General features: G+C 34.4%; 1 long non-coding RNA gene across 1 annotated transcript; it reads left to right on the forward strand.

The window, feature by feature from the left end:
• The first annotated feature begins 854 nt into the window (after window positions 1-854).
• On the forward strand, window positions 855-24,417 carry LOC127866914 (uncharacterized). The gene is made up of 2 exons (XR_008043159.1): window positions 855-1,063; window positions 20,527-24,417. It is a non-coding gene; the product is annotated as an uncharacterized LOC127866914 (long non-coding RNA).
• The last annotated feature ends 2,446 nt before the right edge of the window (window positions 24,418-26,863 follow it).

Genomic DNA, 26,863 nt, shown 5'->3' on the forward strand with positions numbered 1-26,863 from the left:
CAATTAATATTTAACGATTAATTATTAGTTAAAAACTTGTATGTGGATACGCTCTATTTACAAAGGTATGATTCATGATCAACAACGTCAGCATTAATTAGAAAAAAATACAAAAAAAACAACAACTTGTAATAACAGTAACAACAACAACATCAACGATAATACTTATAATAATACCAATAATGATGAAAATAGTTATCATGGCGATGATCGAGATGGCGATGTGATGACGACAACAATGATGATGGTCATGATGATAATGATTGTTGTGATTATACAGATTGAAGAAGCAGATATAAGAATTACAGTTAACATTAGCCGTGGAACATAATTCTTCAAATTCAGTTTATTTTACACGCTATGTCGTTTACTATGAATAATACATACATGTGCATGTCTTTCAGTAGTTAGATTAACCATTGCAATATCTATTTCAAAATTTAATTACGATTCCCCTTAGTATAAATGGAGTACTCTCCCATCGAAAGTAAAGTTTGGGAGGTTAACCGAAGGGGAACTTTTAAGCGATTAAATAGTTCGGTTACACATTTCTCATGGATTTCAGTTCATGAAATGTCAACGATAGCATGTGGATAACCCTTTATGTTGCCCCTGTAGTTAGGGGACGGTTATTAGAAGCGAGAACAGACAATTCATTCACGGGCGCGTTATATAAACATGATGAGGCAGTGTAGTGTTTAAGTTCATTGATGACTGAGTTGGACTGTTTGTAAACGTGAACGAGTGGACATTTAAACAATGGCATTTCGATTAGTTCATGCGTCATAGGAAGATAAATTTTATGTTATATAGTGGGTCATAAGTGCTAAAGTATTAAAGGTATACTACTCAAAGGAAATCATGTGTCTTACGGTATGCAACTATTTAATTACGAGCGCCGAAAGGCATTGATTAAGTGTTTTATAAATAAAGCTGTGTTTTTAAGTGTGACAGGATTGTTAGTGAACATTAGAGCATGGAATTTAATGACGTTTGGGCGATGCGTATAATAAGAAGGGATAAATTGTGTTCTCTTTTCTCTGAAGTGAGGGCATATTAAAAGGTAATGTATTTCGTCCCCAATGTCATTTTTATTACAGAGGTTACATTTCCGATTCTCATGAGATATGAAGTTTTGAGAGAAGCGGCTGGTTTCAACTGGGAATAGATGATTGCATGTACGGAAATGTAGCATACTTAGTCGGAGTGATTGTGGTAAGGCTGTTAAGTAATGTTCAAAGTTGGTATTATTTTTAAATAATCCGTACATTTTGCCTTTTGCGGAGCATTGTATCTGAGCATTCCAACCCTGTTTAAAATGGTCTGTTAAAGTTGTCTTGACTTGCGTATGTATGTTATTAGTCAAGATGTTTTCTTGCTGTAACCATAAGAATGAAAGGCCAGTAGAATGTAAGATGCTGGAAATAAAGTTAGTCCATTTATGTCTATATTTGAGTTGATAATATATTTGTACATCAAAAATGACAGTTTATTGTGTTTACTTGTTATTATCATGTTCCAAAATTGTATCATTCTTGTTTTATAATTATATCGAGTAGGGATGGCAAAATTATTCGAATATTCGATTGAATGGTCAGCATTCGAATGATAAAAATGATATTCGCATTTTTTCCAAACGTAATTTCACCAATATTTAATGACCTGCGAACCGCTTACTAACAAGCAGCCGAAATCACCTGGGAGTAACATGTTTGACGTGATGTCTTCGTGTCAAACTGATGACGCGGCCCGTATCAGTGTTGATTGCGCAATGCAATATACACGCTCTAAGAAAGGCCACGACTGTTGTTTGCCAATGGGGTGCCAATTAACGATTTCACTTGACTGGCAAATAATAATTAAGTTTTGTGATTACAGTATGTACAGCTATTAAAATGTGTGAATTACTCAAATCGCGCAATGCAATATACTTACTATAAGAAAGGGCCCGAACTGTTGTTTGTCAAAAAGGTACCAATTAAGGGCTTCAATTTACTTGCGAATAATAATTAAGTTTTAGTGATCACATTTTGAGCAGACATTGAAATATGTGAATTACTCAAAAGTAACAGATGATATAAATTAAACAATCATCAAGGAATCATAATTCAAATCTGAAAATGCCACCAGCCCCTTCTGCAGCATGGAATACTTTACACGGTCTGTGGATAAGCAGACCGCAACGTGTGACGTGTGTAAACTTAGTTTTACATATGCGCGGTCTGCTACAAATCTGTGGAATCATTAGAAAATAAAATTCAATGACACGATGTTTTTCATTCTATTTGTGCCCGATCACAGTATCGGTCATAGTATTAGTCGACAGCGATACAATTATTCGATAGCAACGTTAATAAACAGCCTCGTATTTAGCAAACGGATATAACTTACAAACCAATGGAAATTAACACATAACAAGGTAAAATCAATCCAGCCGTTTTATGCGAATATTCGATTGAATGAATTTGCGAACATTCGAATACCGATATTGGTATTCGATGCTATCCCTAATATCGAGCGGGTATCTTCCAAGTTCTGCATATAAGCAATATCTTTGCGTTGATTTCTTAGCTTTAGTTATTCTTCGTAAGAAAGTACAGTGGAAATTTTCGATAATGTCTAAGTTCTCATATCCCCAGACCTCACAACCATATGTAAGTATAGGTACTATAGTTTGGTCAAATAGTTTTATTCGCGTGTCAATTGGTAAATTTAGATTATTTATTTTAGTGAATAAGCTGAACAATGCCTTTTTGGCTTGTTCCACGAGATATTTTCTACAGTTTAAAAAAATTCCAGATGAGGAGAAAAGAACGCCTAGATATTTGTATTCTTTGACTGTTTCGAGCAAGTGGTTTTTTATATGGAAACTTTATTTGGAAATTTTAGTTGTACCAAAGACCATAACTTTAGTTTTGGAATAACTAATATTTAATTTCCAATATAAAGAAGTGAAACTCCAGATGCTGGAGCAGTATTGAATTTTCATTAAAAACAATTAGTCCTTTATTTAAGGCAAGTGACCGATTGCCCAAACAGTACAAAACAGCACAATACAGCACAATACAAACCAACATAAACACAAACTATGAATAAAGCTGGGGTCACCGCCTTGGAACGGTCAATACAAAGCATTGGGGGTTTAAACCTGGTTATAGAGCGCTCAACCTCACACTTGGCCCAGCAATATTCATAATACATTTAAGTGTAAATAAAATTTAACGTCATAGCATTGTAACTCAAATTAAACAATAATAAAAGGGAATTAAAACGCATTCAATTCAATTACTATTTAATTACTCAATTGCATTGAAGATACAAGAGTAACAGAATTACAACTTTTTGACGAACGATCAAATAAAACTATTAACAATTGTCAACTACATTCCTTCTTTATAGAAAAGATTTGAGAATATAGAATCATAGAGTTAATATATCAGATAATCATCGCGCAAATACAGGAAGAAGCAGCAATAATGGGTGTAAAAATTCCATATTACATAGCTTGGTTGTTTTTGTGACTGCTAAACAAATTAAAAATAATTAAATCAAACAAGAAACGCCTATCAGAGAGAAAATATAAATAAAATGGAACGTTATAAACCCAATGACCTATGCATGTAGATTACAACTGGGAAAGTCGGTCGTATGACGTCACAAAAATCCATAATGACATAATGACGTGAACAAATTCCAAGGGCAGTACTAAATAAAAATATTAATAGGGCTGTGCTGCTAATAAAACAAGTTTAGGTGATTTAATATTAAGAAGCAAATTAATGAAAATGGTAATTCCATTAAAGCGACATTATTAGAATAAAACAGTATATAGGTGTTTTTACAAATGAAGACAGAAATGATTTGATGTACGATTTGAGTCCAAATGTAGTTTACATGCAGATTTGTTCATACGACACAATGACACAATTTTATTCAACAGTGAAAAATGCCTATAATGTAGTATTCATGCAGATTTGTTCATACGACACAATAACACAATTTTATTCAACAGTGAAAATTGCCTATATTATCACTAACGATTCCAAATTTTAAGGGAAGAAAGATATAGTGAATCGAAAACCATCAAACACGTGTTTTTAAGTACATAAGCATCGAATCCTTTTGATAAAAACAAGTTAATTAAATTGAAAAGTTTAATATGAACATTTGGTTTAACATATTTTAATTTGCGAACACGCTTCAAAACATCTCCGTAAAATGATGGATGGGAGATTCCATTATTTAAATGCCATTTTAAAGAAACATTATATTTTGAAATTAAATCACCATACTGAGAGTAAAATTTAGCAAATTATACAAAATTATACAAAAAGCCTTGTTTTAGCAATTTTTTAGTTAATATTAGATTACGATCATTAAAATCTTTAATACACGAACATGCTCTGGCATAACGTACCAACTGCGAAATGTAAATACCATAGGAAGGTCCTTTAGGGATGTTGCCATCTAGAAACGGAAAATTCACAATTTCAAAGTTAAAATCGTCCCGTTTGTCGTATAAACTAGTTTTGATCAAATTATAATTAATAGTTAAATGTAAGTCTAAATACGCAGCGTCTGTATTGAATATACACGATCTATTTAAGACTAGTTATTTTGGGTAGATTTTGTGAATATATTGTTCAAATAATGGATTATCTAAATTAAGTATGTCATCAATGTACCTACTAGTAAGGTTAAAACAATTAATCAAATCTACTTGCTTAGTTTTAGATAATTCTAACATAAATTCGCTTTCATAACAATATAAAAAAGGTCAGCTATAAGTGGTAGTCTTGCAATTATTATAGAAGAAATTAAGTTTATTTTGGAACTCATCCTTATTTTCACTCAGGATTATGGTGTCATCTGCATAGAGCAAGACAAGTAAGTGAATTGAATTATTTATATTAACCTCTAGATTTATTCCATCACCCGTTTGTTGTAAGAAGGCATCAAGATCATTCATGTATATTCAAAAAGTATAGGAGATAGATTTACCCCTTGTCTCACTCCTAAAGAACTAGAAAACAGTTGTGATAATTCACCATTGAGAGAATACACACGATAGATAATGCCGCTACGCCACGCCTACTTGTAAATGAAGCGTAGCAACGCTCCGCCCCATGCTCTTCATAACTGCATGTTGACCTCTGTTCTGTGTTAGTCTCGGTCAGCAGCTGGAGCGTGCGCGTCGCGACCGAGGCGAGAGTCACCCGCAGAAGATCTCACCTGTACATATTTCCTTATAGAGGGAACTTCTGCGGGCGGCTCTGCTAATCCAGCTGAGTCCGCCACCCTCGAGCCGGACGTGTTCTATACTGCTATGTTCGCTGTCTCCCCGAAGATACAGCGGTCTCGTCAACCGCTGATACAGGAACTTGAAGACCGGGGGCCCGAGCCACTCTGTTTGCAAGGGTCAAGGAGGTAGTGTGGCTTTCACACTATACTTTCCAAGAGAGGGACTGGTACATCGACGGGGGTTCGCTATCTCCAGGATCTTAAAGACCGGGGGCCCGAGCCACTCTGTATGCAAGGGCCTAGGAGGTAGTGTGGCTTTCACACTATACTTTCCAAGAGAGGGACTGGAGAGAGCGGGACAGGGAGCCTACCAATATGGAGGACGTACGGGTGGACCTGGTGTTGGCATCAGAACATCGAGGGTGTGGCCCTAGATAGTGGACCCGGGGCGGCGGTACTCAGTGCGCTCAACGCACTGGGGAAACCGTCTCGGGGTTGAAGACGACGGCCGGTGACGAGAGTGGCCAAAAAGGCAGAGCTGCTTGCTGCACTCCCTCGGCGGAGCTGCGTCCAGACAAGAATTTGTCTTGAGATTGTCTCCCCTGAAACATCACAGGGGCAGGTCGATACCAAATGTAGTCACGAAGACGCGGGAACGACATGTAAATAACCTACAACAACACACACTGTTCTGTGTTAGTTAGTTGTTAGGCATTGATTGCTTCTATCGTTGAAGGATAATAAAGTAGCCAATGAAATTATATGCGTTTCACTTCGTTTGTTTACCCAAACACAACATTATGCACAATACTTCATTTTGAAAGAAAGGATAAAATTCCCGAAATAAAACCTCTGCTCAATCCTCGTCGCCAATTGTTGTGTATGTGGTTTTAATACAACGCGAGAACACCGGTCTGTTTGATTGCTAGTTTAATACTACACAGATACAGCGATAGGCATGCAGCAATACAACATGGTAGGCGGGGGTTATCATGACTGACGTGATCATTATATATAACAATACGTTGATGTGTTGCATTCATAAAAGTGAGATATATTTACGAAATGATCTGACAATATGGTCATGTTTTCTGAAAACAATATGTAATGTTTTTATATATTAATGACTTCTCTACTCTGCAATTATGTTTTGTATCTCTCTTGTTTTCCACCAAGAACAGAGACTGTCGAAAAACTAAGTTTCGGGAAATGCTTTTCCATTTAGACAGGCCTTTCTGAAAATGTGTACATACGAACACATGTTACTATTTTATCACGTGAATTCAAATAATAATGAACACTTTCTGATGAATCTTAAATATTAGAGAAACATACTCACCGAAGGTGGCTCATGCAAAGTGGCTCTTGGCTGTCAATCGAGACTGCTAATAATGCAGTCAATATAACGTTGCTATAGCATAATGAATTGAGTCAAAGGACTTCTCATTGCGTTATTACAAGCATTTATGTTTCTGTGCTTGTTTTTCAAGTCATCAGCATCATACAGTACTCTTTAGGTAGCAAGCTTTTTATACCCTGGTACGTTATACGGTTTGTTTTGGAATATGTGCACGTAATTTGCAGTGAAATAAAAGACACGATTTGCACAATATTTCATTAATGAACAAAAGATACCATTTCTTTCAAGGACATCTTATTCATGCCGTTTAACAAATGAACTTTCTATCATATTCAAGTGTTTCCAAAGAAAAAATCAATCAGTGTGATATGTTTTAATTGTTTGTGTACGTAAGACACGTAGACAATATTTCAAAAACAATATTATCAGCCTGTTTGAACAAAGAGGTTTGAACAAACAATCAGAATTAGATTACGTTTTCATTGGCTAATGGAATTTCACGCTAAACGTGATTGTTTGCTTTAGGCAAATGACAATTAAGGCGTAAACAACATTTTTGGAGAGATGCCTCGTACCACAAACATTTGTTTTGATAGAAAGCGACATTACGATGCCGACGTTGACAAATGTGTTGCGATTTGGTTCATAATTGATATGACTTCGTTAAACTCGACATAAATGTTGTTTGGAATTCGGGCCGGATTTGCGCTCAATAGAACCAGGCAAACTGCGGCCGATGCAAGGCTAGTTTCTTTTTGTTTAGTTTTTCAAATCCCATTATACTAGTTTTTATATCATACGAAGAATATAATTATTGATATTCAGTAGTTGAATCTATTTAACATACATAAAAATATAACAAAATATACAGCTGACATGCCCATATCGGCCTAATGCTGGCAGTATGATGGTAATACTTAACCCGAAAGCTGATGAAGGGCTAATATAGGCCTGATGTTGAAGTTGTTGTGTTTGTTGTGAGCTATTCTTTTTCGTGATATTTCTATGTCAATAAAGCCCTAGCACTTCATACCTATTGAATTAAGCGAAATGAACAGATGTTGATTGCACTCACAAATATAGGTAAGACCGACATCGACCCCATGTATCGCAATAGACGTATTGTGAGTACATATATGAAATCGTCCCGACATAGGGCCGACATCACAGCACTTTCTGATGAACACACACAAATACACTTATGTGTGTGTTAGTTCATGAATTTTAAGTAGTTTTGTCAAATAATGATGAGAAATTGGGTGAAATATTTGGGGTTTCTTTATGTACGAAATATTGACAAGTGTATCAGTAGCGAGTATGCATGACGGTCAAAAGATTAAATATTTGGATCTGGTGTGTGTTTAACAACAAAGGGGTTACAATGCTGTTGACACAAGCCTTAGGCTGTATTTGCATTTTTTATTATTTGTACCACAACGCTCATTAACGTGTGCATTCTTGAATAGTGACTTCTCCAGTAGGTTGAAAGTCAGCCAATCAGGAACAAGCACGTATAGAACACTGACCAATGGGATTCATAACTGAGTTTCACGGGCCAGATGTTAGAGGGAAACAAGGCAGTTAGCGTTTAGACTTGGAGACGTACGGATCGAGAAAGACACAATCATGTAGCAATCACAACGTATTTGTATAACCGAAAATATTAAGTATGTTAGACATTAAATTGGACTAGAAACTGATACATGGTGTTGCTGAATATTTTATCCTATATTATGCAGAGAAACCGATATAATACAGAGGGACCGACTGGTCCCATGCGTGACACGAGAAAATGGTAGTTAATGCAAATCTCGTCATCTTGGCAATTCGCGCATGACGAGATATCGAATGATAGGCTACACGTCGGTAATTTAAGAGTTATGAACATTGCTAGTAACTATGTGTTGTCCATGAACTAGGAACGATTACGTGACAGTTTGAAGGAGAGTTGTATTAAACAAATGTGAATTTAATGTACAGTGCATTATCATTATACTTCACATTCACAAAATAATCAATCTATATTATGATCGAAAGCACAACAATAGTAGGACAAACTTATTGGGAACTGGTGAAGCTGTATTACAACAATTTAGAAATTTGATTCTTATTTACTCAGAAGCAATTTTATTCTGAAATATATGCTATTATGATTGAAATGTCTCATGAATTTGTTAATATACCTTTAATCCACATAGCTTGAGTGTAATATGAAATTTGTATTTTATTGTATTTATTTATTTATCTATTTTATTTTGGACGGGGGAGGAGCTAAACTGCGATAATTAAAAAGTTTCTTTGCACTATATGGTGCGTTATGACTGTTTCCTAGTGTATACATAGAAGCCATGTTTTATGTTTAAGTGTGGAAATATACTGTAAAAACATGTATACTTTCTCCACATTTCATACTTACATTTTTTATTCTATATTTCTTTATCTGTGTCATTATGACGTACAACAAGCCATTCCGCAAATCAACCTGGAATTGTGTCATTAACTTGAGTGACTGTCGTTGTATTTCCGTTATTAACTATGCCTGTCAGTGTCCTGTCGCGACATAGTATTCAAAAGGGTAAAGAATGTGAAATGCGAGTGTTTATCTCTCGTCTGGATCATATGCTAATGACAAATAATACTGTTTCGGGATAAACTGTGAACAGAACAAAAAGAATCATTATTATGCTTCACTCGTAACATAATTACATATAACATGTATTGTGACAACGGGTTCGATAAATAACAATTGATTACTTATTTGTCGAAAGTAATTAAGAAGTTTATAATTGGATATCTAAGGGAGGTGTGTTCTCAGATTTGGGTTGCCTTATTTGTTGCAAACATTGCGCCTTACCTTCAAGATAATATTAACTCTGGTTATAATACTAGTATATAATCTATTGTGTTGATTTTACTATTATTTGCTCATGACATGGCTGTTTTCATTTCACGTCATCTGCTTCAAGTAAACAGTTTTATTAGCGAGTTCAAATGTAGATTTGTTGACAAATAACAACAAGAGTGGTAAAGTAAAATGAACAACAGTTTTGTATAAGATATATATTTTTGGTAAGATTTGGAGCCTTTTATCGCCGTGTGGAATCAAAATTAGCAGATGTGCTCATATATAATAACATTCCACGAAATTAATGTTATTGTCTTAGTTGTATTGACTGATTTGGAGACAATTCCAATTGTATATGTAAATAGCGCTGTCACATTGATTTAAGAAACTATATATCAGCCGTATATGTTATATTCACCCTTATGTATGTTAATTCCACAAGTTTCATGTGACATATTAGTCATTTCTAACGAATGCAAATAAATAAAAGAAGCTTTGATTATAAGAAATTCGATCCTAAATAACTATGTTCATTAACGCTTCTATAGCACTTATATGTTCTTGTTATTTGTTTTGTTCATTTGTATATGTATTCAAATAACTATTGGATGTTACAGAATGTTATGTTTATACCTATTTGCGTCGTCATAATAAACTGTCGGTATACTTGTCCGTCTGTTTGACTTTACCAGTGTCAATCAATATTAATTACGTTAATTCTTTAAATATATATATAAATCATAAAGCATACGTTAAGTTATCAGGAGGGAAAAACATTGACTGTCAAAGTCAAAAAAATAAATGCAACACAGATCAAAGTGAAAGATAGAAGTATGGATTGAGGTCCAAATAATATGTACAGTCGATGTAAAAATTCAAACTCAAAATGTGTTGTCATTTTAAAATCCAAAACACAATAGCAGATTTATAAAAGGTACAAACAAATATTCAATTTACAGAAGTAATAACAAATCATTGTATAAAATGCTGAAACTCTAAATTCTGAATGGTCTTTTTGCGTTGTACTATTAAGGAACGTTGTTTGATTTTCATGCATGTTTGTTAAGCCTAAGATAGACAATTTGTGATTGGCGTAGGCTATTCTCTTAATCCCAAGAAGGCAAAACTCCATTCGAAATAAAGTTATGGAAGGGCAGAGAAGGGGTCTAATTTACTTTAATACTCTTTCATAAAATAGTATACTTAATTTATTTGGATTAAAGAATGCTTTGTATAGCATGGATACAACAATTTTGTATAAATGTGCCCTGCTATTATTTTTATTTCATTCTATTTTAAGAACCGAATAAATTTAATTCCCCACGTGATGTCAGGACACAATGTCGGGAGGGATAGCCCGTTGTATTGGTCAGATTCATTCATGTCAATGAGTTTTATTTCATACGCGTCATCATTTTCGCAATATAAATCATCTGAAAATAATACTGCATTAAGACATTATGGTTACCATTTCCTAATATAAGGTATGACCCTTTGTGGGTTTTCTGAATGCATACGAACGGTATTAACAATTAAAAATTAGTTTCGATAATTGTTTACTGCTAAAAATTAATTAAGATAAGTTTCCACTATAAGTTCTTCAGATATTTTTTCCAGTTTGTTATTGGTCCATATTTCATCAGTTTTCGAAAACTTAATTATTCAACGACAATAACCAAAAATGGTGACCTTCACAATGTATCATTATTTAAGAAGTTGGCATGTACGTTTCAATGCTGAAATCATTTATATTACACAGATTTTACCGAGAACGGTGGGAAGTTAATCATGTACATATCGACCCAATGTTGAATGTATCATGGTAGCCACTTACACGTGAGTTTAAGAATGGCTAATACAGTGGCGTATCCAGAAAATTTTCAGAGGGGGGGGCTCAACAGGGGAGGGTACGGGATGGGTGTCCCCTTCCGTCGTCGAAATTTTTTTGAAATGGCACCTTGAAATGATGCGATTTCCTGCTATCTAATCAGCATTTTGCATGATAAAAGTGCATGTGAAACAAATAAGAACTTGAGTTCACACATCAAGTGTGACAGACACACGGACAGACAGACACACAGGGGTAAATCAAATGTCTCTCAAACCACTAAAGTGGTGGGATACATTATCTTTATCCATAACTTTTTTAACGGTGTAAGATGGGTGGACCTCCTATTTAACCTTGTTGGATATCCTACTAGGTCAACTGAGGTACAACATTAATGTTTATGTCCATGGCCCTATGAATGGAAAGCAGGCACACGGCGGAAAACCTGTCCTGACCCATTGATGATCTTAGTTTTGTCTTAACAAGTCCTTGGGCACTGATACTCCTTTCACACTCGCATGATGTGAAAGGGAACACACATGATATGGACAAAACAGTGTAAATGGTGGGGTACAGCTGGGAATCACAACGTGCATCAGAGCCCTGAAGGGAAGTAGGAGGGTTGGGTACACCTTTCCACCTAGCCTGCCATATAAAGTGCAACTCGGCAGGGAGGGACTGAGAGAAAGGGAGATCATCATTGAAACATTCAATGTCACTAGCACTGACAGGAGAGGAGCACATTTGTTCAGGTATAAACTTCAATCCCATGGCTGCCTTAGTCTGAAATAACTGAATCGGGAGTCCATTTCGTTCACAAAAGTGTCAACAAAGGGAGTCGTTAGGTGTCTTGTGTAGTTTAATTCGGGTGTTGCTGCCTCGATGTTGTCACGCTTTAAGAAAATGATTTAGTTTCATATAGCAAAGTAATTCTTCATTTTTTAGTCTTTTTTAATTTAAAAACTATGGATGAACATCAAAGCAGTTAGCCCGATTTGTAAAAAAAAACAAATCAAAAAAATAAATAATTGCCATTCATTAAGTGTGCAGTTGAATTTCACTGGCAATAACTTGTTACTCAAAAGGATTATCACTCTAAAGTGCTAATACCAATTAAATTCATCAAAGAAATTACTGAAAAAGTAATAATGATTGTCCATTGCGTTCGTCTAAACTCTTTAATTGCTACAAATTGAAAGATTGTTTTTCACAAGTCTCATGCGGCAGCCATTTGTAAACATTTAACTATAGCTAAATGTATGGATGAATTTCATTAGTTGAATGTATCTTCTTCAGCCAATCAAATAGCGCAGCTTATTACTTACAGTCAATGAAGCGTGCACTTTAGCTGACGAAGGTTAGATCGTCTGTACGCATGCCTGGGGGATAATCACACAAATCGACAGCTGTTTATGGCTTAATTAGGGACATATGACAGGAAATACACAAGTGGATTGATTAGTAATATAGTCCCAAATGCGAGGTTATATGTTCTCTCTAAGCTTCTCTTTTGGGAATAATTATAGGTATTGTTCAATTAAATCAATTTCTTTCATACCTAAAAAGAATTCACAATTATCAGATTGTACACACGAATATTTTCCGAATATCGACCCTCCCTTGCAATAGACGTATACTGAGTGAAAAATAAATGAAATCGACGCGACATAGAGCCGAGATAAGGACACTTGCTTATGAACACAAACTATATTATAATGTATGTTATGTTAATGGTTTTTAAGTAGTTTTTAGAAGAGCTTTATTAAACAAACGTATTTATATATATATACATTTATTTATTTATAAATATTTATTTATTTATAAATATTTATTTAGTTATTTATTTATTCATTTATTTATTTATTTATTTATTTATATTGTCAATTAAATTGAATGCGTTTTAATTTTATTTTATTATTGTTTAATTTGAGTTGCAATGCTATGAGGTTAAATTTTATTTACACTTATATGTATCCTGAATATTGCTGGGCCAAGTGTGAGGTTGAGCGCTCTAAAACCGGTTTAAACCTCCAATGCTTTGCATTAACCGTTCCAAGGCGGTGACCCCTTCTATGGGTTTATGTTGTTTCGTATTGTGCTGTTTCGTACTGTTTTTGGTCATTGGTCACTTGCCTTAAATAAAGGACCAGCTAATTGTTTATAATGAGAATGCAATACTGTTCCAGCAACTGGAGTTTTACTTCTTTATATTGTTTAGAATGAACATGAAAAGTTAAATATGGCCATACATTTTTTTGGTTTCCATTCTTTGTTTTCAAAATAAAGATGCCTGTCTGTGTTGTTTTTCATTTTGCGTATAAAGATGTGTTTACGTGTGTCAGTGGATCTTTACCTCTTGGAAGTGATTGTTTAAAGTAATAGTTAATGTGTTCGCGAAGTGTTTGCTTAAATTATGTGTGTAGTTGTTTAACAATCCGCGAGCATCTTATTGTTGCCTTGCGTGATGTTTGTGTTCGACGATTTAATGATAATGTATACTAATATTACAGGTAAGTTATCAAAATATCGGGTTTCCATTACATCGAATGTTAACTGTTATTCTTAAGCGAGAGGAAGCAACAGTTTCACAGCAACGGGAAGTTTTGCAAACATACTCTCAACATCAGTAGAAGGAAGCGATTGAAACTTGCTTGATCGTATATGTTGTACATATACTGTAAGTCTGCTTTTTCAATGAGTTTAGTTTTGGTTGTTGAATGCATTTGAGAATATGTAAAAATGTGTTTATATTTTATTAAAATGTCTTATGTAAATACGAGATGGTAGATTGTAGAAAAAATCACGTGAAAAAACACATAAGCAAAAATTGTTTAGTCTTTTGTTTCCAAACTTTCGGAGCATTGGATCAATAACTTGAACGCAGTGAAAGTCAATAAGGTTTCAAAGGTAGAAGAATATAGCGATTTTGAATATCGGAAACATTGCGCTGGAATGATTGCAGAATTCCGAGGTCAAAGTCGGGTCAACATCGCATCATGTAGCAGGTCCGTTCTCGGGCGACAGATAACTCCGTTATCGTACATATGTAGATATCTATATTGACGCGATGTCGGTTGGAGAATTTAAATTTTGGGATAACTGCGATTAAAAAGGGATGACAATATGCCGTGTCGGTTCGAAATCACGCCGTCTTTCAGGTTTTATTTTGGACATTTATAAAAACTGATGTCGGGCCGATATGCAACTCTTAACCGTCCAAATACCAGGCCATTATTAAATGTTTGTTTGGAAAATTGTAATTTTTACATTATAACTACTAAGTTTCATATAATATTGAGGTTATTAATATAAATGTTAATTTATCAACAGATCGTGTGTATATTACTATGTGTTCCATTTGACAGTTGTTTTTTTTTGCACCACTTCACTACCGTTATTATTCATGTACGTATTATAGTAAAAACATATGGACCATGAATGAACTGTGCTCGTTTAACATTCTTAAATTCAGCCCCAAAAATGCCGAATTGATGTTTTTGACTGTCTTTCTTTTTTTTGCGGAACGGGGACAACTATGGCTTATAAGAATTATACCCTTATACATGTTCATCCTTCAAAATTTACATGTAACTTTTCAAAACTTGTGTATATTCCAAGTGTTGTTCCTTATCCATTTATTAGTTTACAGTCATATTCACACAAACTGCGTGCATTGCCGTTCATAACAATCAAAGTAAAATGTACAAGTTTTCTTATTCAAATTTATTTACGAAAACATAAATACCACTGTTAATCGTTTAAAAACAAAATGCACATGACTAACGAACAATTACATGCTGATCATTTACATTGAAATTAAGCAAATTGCAACGAACATGCACTTTAGTAAATACACGTATATATGTGTGTTTTGTTCATGAACACTTCGTTTATTGAGCGAATAATAAGCGTTTTTACTTGCAGGTTTCTGTTCCTGCTGACAGTTGAAAACTAAGAAATAGTCATGTTCTGCTTATGTTATTACGTAACCTCCATTGACCTCGAAGTGATCGTTCAGTTAACTGGATCTTCTTATTGAATGTATGCTTTCACAGAAATTCTATTTACGACTTGTAACTTACAAAAACTTTAGTATGTTCTGCCGGTGTATGTATTCTATTTATCATAATAAACATAATTAATTTGGATACCCTCGTGTTACCTTTTTTGTATCCGAATTTCATGCACTTTATTAGCCATTGTATAGCATCGTTCTCCTTTGTAGTAATTAGGCGGGAAACATGCCATACAAAGTCCATTGATTCATATTATCCATTTATTGACGTCTACCACTATTGTCACATGACAAAAAGACATACAGTATACAGAAACAATGAAAATGTTTACTAGCAGAATCAAAGCATTTGCTATTATTAAATATGAATGAATGGATATCATAACACAATACAGAAAAAAAATAGTCATATGTCATGGAATAGAAGTTTGATTGGATGTATAATACTCTACCACACTATTAATGGAGTTAAGTCCACGGTGTTGGCAAAAACAAGCGTGGTCAGTAAATTTGCAATTATATCTATTTTTTATGAGCTGACCCATGAGAATCTTGTATTGGAGCAATTAATGAGTGTTATCGGACGACTTGTGCAAGCATGCATGGGTGATTGTAGACTTAAGAGAGGACTGAATTCCCACAAAACAATTAATGTACAGTTTATAAAAGGGAGATAATAAACTGACATTCAATGCACCTTTCCATCGTGTTTATATCAACATTGTTTTATATAAACATTTATACAATAATACGGTCTGACAGCATTTTATTAACCACAACATCATTCCGATATTATCAATCCACGATGATATATTTTATGTATCTTGCCTTTATTATTGCACGTCGCTCCATTTTTAAGAATCATATTTAAAATGAGTGAGCAAATACTAAGATTGACTAAGCGTTCTTTTAATTGATGTGCAATCACTTCATGTTTTAAATGACACGCATATTTGGGAATTTCCAATTGTACAGCCAAATACTTGTTTAGATTCAACGTTTTACGTTGTTGAGAACTTTGTTTCAATTACATTCCAAGATAAGTATGCTCAGTTGTTTCTTCCAAATAACTTTCATTTCGTTTTCTAACGATTATCAAAAAACTTGTGTTATTATTTATGGACAATGTATGGTTATTTAATCAGAATTTGTTTAATCTTCATTTGTTTGTTTGCTTTTGAAAGATTCGCTATCGAGTTATATGGTGTGTTTATGGTTTTGAAATCGATCGACATCATGCGAATTTGGTCTTATGCAATATGAGGCTATTCGTGTAGTCTTGCAAAGAGCTACAGTATCCGCTTAAAAGTCACGAATAACTTCTTGTTTTTTATATGGCATACGACTCTTTTTAGCACGACGCGGTTCATAAAAAGACAGATCAGGGCTCACGGTCACAAAAGTGCTAATGCATTCGTCATTATAACGCTATTAGTCTTTAAATATTGGAGTATTAAGTTTAAAGGATACATGTCTTCAGATTTACAGAATAATCAAGCTTATATATTATCAAAAGCTCAACACTAATGTAACGCGCTAAATGCAAGCTGGTGTAATACACCAAATTACAATAGTGATGATTATTTATTTTGAATCATTTCTATCTTGAAATGTAAATTATTATAATTGAAATTACACGTGACTTTTTATATACCTTGATGCACAATATTTTTGATCATTTTAGGGGCGAAGATTAACTACGTTGCATGAAAAGTTCCTTTGAAATCTATGGTGCGTTAGTACTGTTGCCTTGGTTATATTAGAACCGATGTTTTATATTTAAAAAAATTCGATATTCACAAGTGTCTCAACTTTTCTTGCTTACATTTTCTTTTGTTTTGATTCTTGTTGTCTTTATCTATGTCTCTATGACCTAAAACATGCCATTCCAATGATCAATTTTTGGTTTGATTCTTTTTTTATCTAAGTCAGTATGACATTCAACAAGCCATTCCGAACATCGATCTGGAAGATATGTTGAGAGGCTGTCGTTGTATTTCCGAACTCTGGCATGTATCATCCTTTACTATATAGTATTCAATGTGTTTGTGTCTACATCAATGTATTATTTAGATATGCCTTAATCAGTGTTTTGTTGTGACATTATATTCAAAAGGGTGTATAATATGTGTGGAATGCCATTGTTTCTCTTTTGTTTGGATCGTATTTTCATTGACAAATGATACTGTTTCGGGAGGAACTGTGAACAGAACTGATCTTTATTATTATTCACATGTAACATAATACAATATTTATATGTTGTTACAACAGCTTCGAAAAACAACAATGAAGTAATAATTCGGGGAAGGTTATCATTAAGTGTACAGTCAAATTTCGTTAGGAGAGGTGGTGTCGCCGATTTTGCTTTTGTTATTTATAAAAGGCCTTGAACTTGACATACGTGATAACCGTAACATGGGATTAAATATAGTTGATATTGTTTTGATTTACTATTATTTGTTGAAAACAATTTAGACACGTCCCTGCTGCAAGTAAATAGTTTAATTAGCGAGTTCAAATGTAGACCTGGAAACAAATTCAAATCTTGACTTGTTGACAATTTTTTAGAAGAGAGGTATGGTAAAATGAATAACAGTTTTGTTTTGGATATGTATAAACAACTTTTGAATTATGTAGAATATTAAACTGAATTCCTAGACGTCTTCGATTATTTTTTGTGAGATTAAGAGTGTCTGTACATCAGTAGGGAATTAACACTGGTAGATGAGCTTCCACAGAATGAACGTTATTGTATATGTTGTGATTACTTTTATTTAGAAGACGAATGCCATTTCATGTATAAATGTTGTGCCTCCAATGACTTAGGAAAAACATATATTAGCCATATATTTTATATGCATTTATCTATTTGTACATTCTACAAGTTATTTATTTAACGTGACAAATCAGTAATTTCGAATTAATAAAAATATATCAAAGAAACTTTTGTTTAAAAAACGATCCTAAATATAACTGTTAAATAATGTTCTTTACCGCCTTGATAGAAAGTTTTAGCCATAGATTGTGTTTATTTGTATTTTAAATTACTATTGCACGTTGCATTATGTTATGTTGTACACCTATTTCAATTCGGTGTTGATCAGAAATCGTCGTATTATAAAATCGCATGTTGTCTTTCATCCGCTGCATGTTATGTGACTAAAATACAGCATCTCTGAAAATGACAATACACATAAAGGGTTATAACAATTACCACTTATTCTAACCATTTTACCAAAAAGAGTATGACGGTTCGACACAGCCTGACTTCATTCGCGTTTTACAGGAAATGTTATGTGTTACCTAAGTACACATTGTTATGCACCTCCCTTTGTGCATTATCTGGATTTACGTGGATTTCGAAGCACAAGTGGAAACTGTGTGTAGAATTTAATGTATTTATGGTGCTATTTTTATAACTGTAACGTTAGTCACAATTGTTCGTGGGGTTCTTAAATTCGTGGATTGGTCTACAAAAAAAATCAATAAATAGTAATTTGTATGTATAATCATTACGGCTAGAATATTTGGTATTGTCTCATACTCTGTCGAGTTCAAGGAAAATTGGCTAACTGCGAGTGCTTTAACCGTCGTTCCAATGAAGTGGATAATCATGCACAAAATGTTTCGCCAATACTCGATTTTCCTTTAGGAGATACTTCATTTTAATTTGTCGATACTAAGAAATGATACCAGTTTGAAACTTTCTTTATTTTCTAGTTTTATATTTCCGTTTATATCATCCGGTTTCGTATAAGCGATTAATAATTTGCACAGGTTCTGAATAGGAAATAAGTACTTTGCACCTTTTTTATAGGCAATTAGTACTTATATCGGTTTTAAAAAGCAATGAGTACTGTTCTACACAATTAATAGTTTATAAATGCAATATGTACTTTGTATAGGCAATTAGTTCGTTACATAAGCAAGTGGTACTTTGTATTTCAATGCTAGTTTAAGAGCACGAGGCTTCAGGACTTTCAACACTCGCCAACGCTTGATGACCCCCCTAGACCATTTCAATTTTAGTGGTTGGTGTTTCTGGCGAATACAAAGTTCAACTGCAAAGTCTGTTGCTATGTCACAGCATTCCTGATGGGTGTACCCATAGCCATATTCAGACATCCTCATAATGTGATTGACAAGCTTTTGTTCTTGTGGATTATTAAACACAGTAGAACTACCAGTGGTCTGACAATTAGGGTCCACCCTACCCAACACCCTGTCCCGCAATGTAATTACAGGTACATTAAACACCCGAGCAGCTTTTTCTACAGGAAACTTGTGTTCAATGACATATTTATAACCGTTGAAAAGGGAGTCTGGGTTGTACTGTCTCCTTTTCTTTGGGGCTTGGTTGAATACTGGTCTTGGATTTTGCTTAAAAATAGAGAGAGAAAAAACATGACAAACATTTAGGATTTTCCTTTCTCACTAAAAGGACGTAAACAAATCATAAGAGTTTGTTTGGCCTTTTATCATACCGGAAGTTGTAAGGCATATGTCAATCGATGCTCTAACTTTTGACCTTGAAGTATGACTTTGGCCCAGTGCGACTGCCGTCTGCTACTAGATTCAATGAACTGAACATTTTGGACTGTTGCATGACACCCATCTAAGGGCAAAGGAGGTATGTAGCGTTTACTATAATGGGGGCTCAAATCTTTGACCTGAAAGTATGATATTTACCCTTAGTCTTACTGTATCGTGAATTGTGCACATCGTCGCGATGCCCTTACTGTATCGTGAATTGTGCACATCGTAGCGATGCCCTTAACACTTAAGGCCAGTTCATAACAATTTATCATGGGGTGAATGAGATCAAACGGACACTACAACGGTTGCTCAAATCTTCAAAATTATGTGAGTCTACAAACCTGACTCGTGTCTTTTGCATATCGTCTCAATATGCTTAATATTTGAAGCGAGTTTCATGAAAATCCTCAAACTATATAGGAGACCTGGCACGAAAGTTACACGGACAGATGTCGTACTGACTCACGGACGGACGCATGGATGAGCGTTTTTATAATCCCACATTTCGGCGTAAATGTTTAAATAATCACACGTACTTACTTTTGTTTACATAAATCCTTAAATGGTTTAACACTAAAAACCTAGCGGCAAATAAACGTTTTATTCGTCCAAAGTACTCTTTGCCATATGAGAACCTTTACTTTCATATTAAATCAACGTGATTGCTATTCAGTTGCGTCTATTGTAATTCTATTTTCCAGATATAAAGACGTACAACAGCTATACCACAGACAATCAATTGACGATCACCACCGGAACCACCCACCGATTTCATCGACCAGCGACGAAAGTCGACACAGAGAAATTTACCTTAACATTATTTACGCAAACAATAGTAGCATAAGCATGTTCGCTGAAATTGTCGACTACTTTGGGTTTTAATCCTTCCATTCCTCTTTCTTCGATGTTTTCTTTCGGTTTCATTCCCAAGCAGTCCAAGACATAAAAATTAAATTACCCCTGTCAGATAAGAAGGATCTACGGGAAATCGCGTACTACTTCGAAACATTCAATGACTTAGACAAAGTACACGACAATGAAAAAATTTCTGTATTCTCGTATATGCTATTCTCTAACAGAATTTCTATCACTAACCTACTTTTTTGCATCGATTATTTCCACATTCCCGTACTTGTTGATCAAATGCTTGACCATTTCCTCCATTACGATGACATTCTAAATTATAAACTTTGTCTATCTATCATAGACGTTTTTGGCATCGACTCATATATAGCTCAAACAGCTAACCTTCGTTTGACCCATTCAAATTCTCTCCCACACGTTTGGCGACATTTACCAATGACCGACTTTGTAGGGATGAATGATAAAGCATTGGATTTTTTGGATTTATCTATGTCGTTACATTTTAAACATCTTCCCAGTGTTCAGTTCTATGCATGTCACGTTTGTTGGTACCAAGTATTGGACAATTATCATTTTAATGATTGTTGTCCATCTGCTTGTCACGCCAGTTGTGGCGATTCGTATATTTTCACGGAAACCACCCAAACGTGTACATTTTGTCAAAAAAGGGAGCCCAGACAAATACCGCGACCCGCAAGTCCTCCACGAGAGCCTGAAAACTGGGAAGATGAACTCTTGTTCTGAACTCATAATGAATTTAAAAAAAGTATTAGTAGGTGATGGCTATTTGAGTTAAGAAATCATAATGAAACCTGCATGGGTAACGGGTATTGCCTTTATTGATGAACCATTGTAAATAATTAAGTACACTATACCAATGATATACCTGTTTACTTATGCAGTCTTGTTATATAATTTTAATAATGATGAGCTTTACATTGCATAAAGACACATAGCCTTGATGAATTACGCGCTTTCTGTCTGCATAGAACATGAATTACTTGATACTACAACTTTTTACAGCGGACGAGCCCTTCAACGCCACCGGAAGCAGTTGCCGACCGGACGATTCGTCACCGGCGAGGGGTCCTATACATACCAGTCATCCCACTTTTACATCACGATGCCAGCGTTTACTTTTAAAAACTTGATATATTACCATAGAAAATGTTGTCATTGCTCATGATGCTGTTAATTATGCTTTTAACTATGTTGTTACATATCATACCAAATTTGTAATACTCTGGCATCTATCATTTCATTATTGTAAATTGTTCACATTTTGTCGTCGAAAATCTAATATTTTTTTATCATAACATAAATTTTTGTACTGATATCTTGTCATTCAGGATTGGATCTTTCTAAAGATTTTAAATCATGAAATATAAAATCTTTCTTCGATGAAAATGAGGTATGTGACGTAACACAGAAAATTATATTAGGATTACTAATTTTATAATCAAATTGTAATTATATTAGGGTTAGTAATTTTATAATCAAATTGTAATACAGAGGCAAGAAACGTACAAAATCATAAGTAACTACACTATAACTAAATAAAGACGGTTAGTAATTAAGATACCAAACGAAAACAAAGTAATTAACACGTCATAACATACTATTAGGTCTCTTCTACGTAATACCTAAAAGTATCATGGCTTGTTAAATGCATAGAAACAATTAGTAAGTACATTAAGCGGGGAGAAGCGACATTCCGATGCGTTTTCCAGTAGTGCGTTCAGTTACAGCGAACGTTCGCCAATGATTGTTCGTTTCCGATTCGGTCTTATTGAACGATAAGTTCGGCGCGAACGTTGCAAGATGGCGGCTCCCAGAAAATTGATTGTGATTTTGATGGCGGAAATCGCTAATAACACAGAAAGTACTTAACTTACAGATATTTCAAAAATAATAAAACCTATAAAAATTTGATTATAATTATAAGTGGTGTGGATGCGATAGTGTTATTTTTCATTAGCGATCGAAATTTAGTGTAAGAGGTGCATTGAATCAGTTATAAAACAAAGCCCTAAAATAGCGCAATACATTACAATCTTCAAATGTAGTTGTAATTTTCTTTTACATTGAATGAATTTTCGTTTCGTTTACATTTAATGAAAATTTTAATAAATTTTAGCATTCAAATGGAAAAAACAACACCTACATATTTTGAGAATTGAATTGTCTTTGAATGCACATGTATATTGAAAACTCTTTTGTAGTGATTATGAGCGATACTAATCTGGCATTTTATTAATCCATAAATCTGTACATTTATTTTACCCAAGTATTTTATATCGATATTATGATCAAACGCGATTACTTGTTTTCACGATGATGTTTGGAACACTGCAAAAACGCACGATCTTTACACGTTATTACATCGGAGTTTACATTTGCAGGTACCCGTTAAATACGATAATTGTGTAGCAGTAAATTTCTACAATATTTTTCAATGTATTGTCATTATAAAACACTTAAGTGTTATGTTAAAACTGGCTTATATATATACTTAATAGTCCCTGTTAATCCATTTCGGACAAATGTACGTCTATTTTTTAAATATGTTCGAATATTTTATTAAAGCAACTGTTAAGTTTTTGGCTTAATATGCCAAGAGATGACACGGAGGTATCATAAATTGTGTTTAATGACCAGACACATGTGGTTAATGACCCCATACTGAGTCATACAAATATGGGTCCCTGGGTTTATGACACCCTGTTTTCTTAGTTATTGTCTGGACAGTATCCGATCATATGGAGATAATCTGTTTGTGATGAACAAAGTGGCAATTAAATAATGGGTGGTTAAAAATGCTGAAATAAGGAGTTTCGAAATTGGTGTGAACAATTAAATGAAAACATTTACATGTATCAAGAGGATTTAGTTAATCTGTAACAATTAAGTTTTTACGGACATATAGGTTCAAATAGTTTCTTTATGTTGATTACATAAAATCAATCAAGTTGTTTGTTTTCGTCCTCATTTGTGTTCATTCATTGGATTCTATTTAATCTTAAAGAATTTCAATTTCTGAGTATTATGTTGTTGGGTCGCGAATATGATTGAAATCTTATCACGATCGCAACGCAAATGCAAACAATAGCAGAATGGCCGCAGTGTTGACGGCCAAAATTTGAGGATGCGCAAACGTGACGTCATTATCGGAATCCCCAAAACCTCCTATACACTTTGTTTATTGTTCAATTCATTTTATGTACTACAAAAAAGGAAAAAATATCGAAGTTACACTGAACAAATACAACATATTTATTTGTCCGCCATCTTGGTTTCGCTAGCGAAATACCTCCCGAGAGGGTTCGCCTCGGTTATCGAACGTTCGCGGCGAACCGAGCGTTCAAAAGCGAACGTTCGCGACCGTTCGAGAATTATAGCGAACGTTCGCTGTAACTGAACGCACTACAGGTTTGAATACAAATTGGAGATGTAAAATTAAATGGAGACCCGCGAGTACAGAGGCGTAAAGTCCGGTGGGACGATATGTCATCTGTCCAAGAACGGCAAAATCACATGTTTGACGCCCATTACTTGATGACAGGCGTGGGTCACGAATTAGGCGAGTACGTAACGAAATTGGTATAAATACCTCGTCAAAATATGCAAATAACACACACCCTTGCCTTCTCTTAGGAAATATTCATTTTGTGTTATTTACTTTGGTTTTGAAATTATTTGTTTATCTTAAATAAAGAACTTAAACTTTACATTCAGACTTGTGATTCATATTACGTGACAAAAAGGATATTTGGGGGTTTCTCTTCCACATACAAATATTTTTTTCAAGTGTTTATGTCAACTGTTTTTAAACTTTACATTTTCTTAAAATACAAAACTGCGTTAAATAAAACAGCTCTGTTGTGCTGTCGCGCTATTTAAAGAAATCAATCAATAGTTGATAATTGATACATTCATGTTAATTTATGTAGAGCACACATATACGCAATGTCTGTAAGAGCGATGTTTTGAAAATTACGAATTGCTATTGCTTGACTTGCCTTCGTGATAAAAAACGTGTGAAAACGTCAATACATTTGTTCGTTACAACCTTATCTTTACCGGCTATGCTTGCAATGTTTGTTGATGACGGCACCCACTGACATCGTGCCAATGCGTCTCGTGTTCGAGAGGGCGTTGATATAGTTCTTGGTAAACAGCGGTATATCGTAAACGGCTGCTTCCTTTATCAAGACTCATGATTACAATTAATAATACGGGTCACGCTTCGCGCTCTATAGCGCCTTTATTAGTAACAAGGTCAATGCTAAGATAGTGGTACAAAGAAGTTTTGTTTTTATACAAAACCAGAGTTTCACCGGTTCGCTTATTTGCCGAGTCCCTGTGATCTTTTATTATTGCCCAGTACCTGTGATCAGTTATTAATTAAAAGAATTAGCTTTGCATTATTGGCAATAAATGTCGTAGTAAATGTAAAAGGCACACATGCAGTACTTATTTACACTAATTTACACTAAAAATCACCACTATGCAAGATATTCTGACACAATAATATATACATTGATCCGTAAAATAACTTCTCCTCCGATAAGCGAAAAAAACGTATTTCATACTAGTCGCCGCACTTCAGTGCGATGCCAAATATTTCTTATTTGAGAGATTTCCATATTTTTTATTGTGATCGGTCGAATGTCGTTTACATGAAAAAATATTACATTTATCGTGCATTGTCAAATGCTGGTGTTTAATAGCGTAAAAGAAATAAGAGATACGTCATCATAAATTAAACACATTATATATTTATATAAATCAATAATGTAGAAACAATTTACGTAATTTTAACGAGGGAAGTTAAAGTAAGTTACAGGTCAAAGGTGATAACATTCAAGCCGACTCTGAGAAAAAGGGCTAAATGAATGCTCGTAAAGTATCGTTTCCAGATCAACAAGCGCTGACGTAAAGTATAATATCACATTAGCCTGTGCGATCTGCACAGGCTACTCCGGGAGTATGGTACTGCTTTAACACAATGTCTCGTTTAAAAGAAGTGTCTTCTGAACGAACATCCAGACAAGTTGGGATGCATTACGCCCGGGAGTCCCGGGCTCGCGCTTTCGTTCGCCACTTGAGCCATTTGCGAAAATATTGAGAATTTGGCTCAAGAAAATTTTCAATGAAATTTAACGAGATTTTTAGCATGTTCGCAAATCAGAATTTTCTTGAGCCAAATTCTCAATATTTTCGCAAATGGCTCAAGTGGCGGGGTTTTCCCAGAAAGCGGCTCATTTTGAAAAAAGGGGCATTTTTCTTGATTCAAGTCGCAAAATAAACAGCAATAATTTTTAAAGAACAAACTCGTTTGTTTTGTTGTTAGGACGACTCTTACCAAAATAAATTGTCATTGTTAAAACATGTAAATATCTTGCTAGTTCTCAAATTGGATGAAACACAACTTATTCTTAATAACATTTACACACTGTGTCACAAATAATGATTTCATGAAACGATACAAAGCTATAATATTAAAACATGATTCCATCGCATACAAACAAAATTTATTAAAACAAACATAATAATTAGACACAGTTTTGCAAGCAGCCATTTCGGCGGCTCGTTTACTTCCGATACAATAAACATAACTTATTATTGTTAGTAAAATATAAATGTACTGTATACATAACCTTATTCACTAAATACTTTACCCTGTGTAAAAAGGTGATAATGGAAATACATTATTTAATTAATATTTTGCGAGGTTGAGAACAGCGCGATGACTTTCTATACTCGATCAGTATTTGACCGTTATAACGTCGAGATAAATGGCCATACATTTAATCACTTATAATGTAGATGACATACTTTAGGGTAGGGGATTGCATTTGGACGTTTTTGTTATGTGGCAACTACTTGGAAGATACGTGGACTTAATAAAGAGTCCAATCTAGTCATGCTATAAATGATCATATACTTACAGGATTTTATCACAACAAATCACATATACCTACAAATAGCGTAATACAACTATTTCACTCACTTTCCGACCGCAAAAGTACAATTATATCAAATAAATAACAACACTACAGTAAGGTTGCCAATAATGGAACACTTACTACTTTTTAAACCGATTCGCATTTCAAATTTAACAAGGGCTGTTTGTAAAACATGCATGCCCCCATATTTGCTCTCCGTTGTAGT

This window comes from Dreissena polymorpha, chromosome 2, assembly GCF_020536995.1.
Source record: "Dreissena polymorpha isolate Duluth1 chromosome 2, UMN_Dpol_1.0, whole genome shotgun sequence".
Classification (NCBI taxonomy): Eukaryota; Metazoa; Mollusca; class Bivalvia; order Myida; family Dreissenidae; genus Dreissena; species Dreissena polymorpha.